The sequence below is a fragment of the Emiliania huxleyi genome, assembly GCF_000372725.1.
Source record: "Emiliania huxleyi CCMP1516 chromosome Unknown EMIHUscaffold_1578, whole genome shotgun sequence".
NCBI lineage: Eukaryota > Haptophyta > Isochrysidales > Noelaerhabdaceae > Emiliania > Emiliania huxleyi.
Window position 1 is genome coordinate 5,902 of NW_005201006.1, and position 1,327 is coordinate 7,228.

The window sequence follows — 1,327 nt, forward strand, 5'->3', positions numbered from 1 at the left end:
TTACCTTTTTTTGAAAAGCGGGCATGTCACGACGCGAGGGGTGGTAATAAGCCGGTCACGGAACGGGCGCCGGTTCCCAAAGCGCCCCTTTCCCGGTAGGTGTGGGTAGAAAGTAGAACAATCGAGAGGTGGCAGAAGCCCGCCGTGTGTGACACATATTGCGGCACGTGAGAGTGAGACAGAGCCCCGGCAGCGGCCAGCGCGCGCGCGACGCGGCGCGCGCAGCGGCCAGCGCAACAGGCGTTTCAAACAGCAAACGGGACGGCCTGCGCAGCCTCTAACTATAATAGGGAACAACCCGGCGAACCTCACGGGGTCCCCCCTAGCTTGGGATGTCCGTTGTATTTCTTTATTTATGGGTCCCCCCTTGCCCGGGGACCCGAGACTGCGTCAGCTGTTCCCACAGCAGGCTGGAAGTACCTCGCCAGGGGAGAACCAGGTTCGTTGTGAAGAGCTGTGGGGCGCGCCAGCCAAGAACCTCACTATGCGGATCGGCAAAGGCGCGACGCGTCGATCGATTGACGATCTATGCTTTTGACCCATCAGTCTCCCAACATGTGTGACATTAGTCAAAGAACTCACTTCACGGCGGTCCGCACGTGAGCCCCGCGGCGGCGCGGCGCGTCCTGCAACGCCTGTCCACACACACTCCTCGGGTGCACACACACGGACATGAAGCGCGCACGCGGCCCAATGGCCGTGCACGAGCAGCAGCGCAAGCGCCGCCAACCGCACCGACACTTTTGACCGCGTGCGGGAGACGAGCAAGAGCGAATCAACGAGGGTCGGAGCCCTGGCGGGGAAGACGGGGGGTGAGCCCCTCTGGCGGGGGGGTCTACTCAAGTGTCTGCGCAAGTGAGTGCAGAGTGGTGTTCATTAGCTCCGAGTTGCGAGTAGAGGGGCAGGGGCGGCCCGCTGGGTGTGCTTCTAGGGTTGCCTAACGTTAGGAGCTGAACAGTGTTACTAGGTGTTAACAGTAACAACAGAACAAGACAGTGGGGCTCCCCAACAACAGTGGCTAACGTTACTTAGGCCGACTGAACAACAGTAAGGAAGGCCTGGCAGTGACCCACGACGATCTCTAGTGTCCAGTGCGGGTAATAGCCGAAAATGACCCGGAAAAATCCAGGTATTTTCGGGGTTTACCCGGTTTTTTTGCCATTTTCTGCTTGCGCTGGCCGCTGAACAACAGATCAGCAACAGTAACAACAGTAACAAACAGTAACAGCATGGGCTGGGGTGAACACTTGAACAAAGTTAAGGATTTCAGCCAACAATAGCGCAACTGTTAGGCCCCAAATTAACGTTAGGCAACCCTAATGTGTGC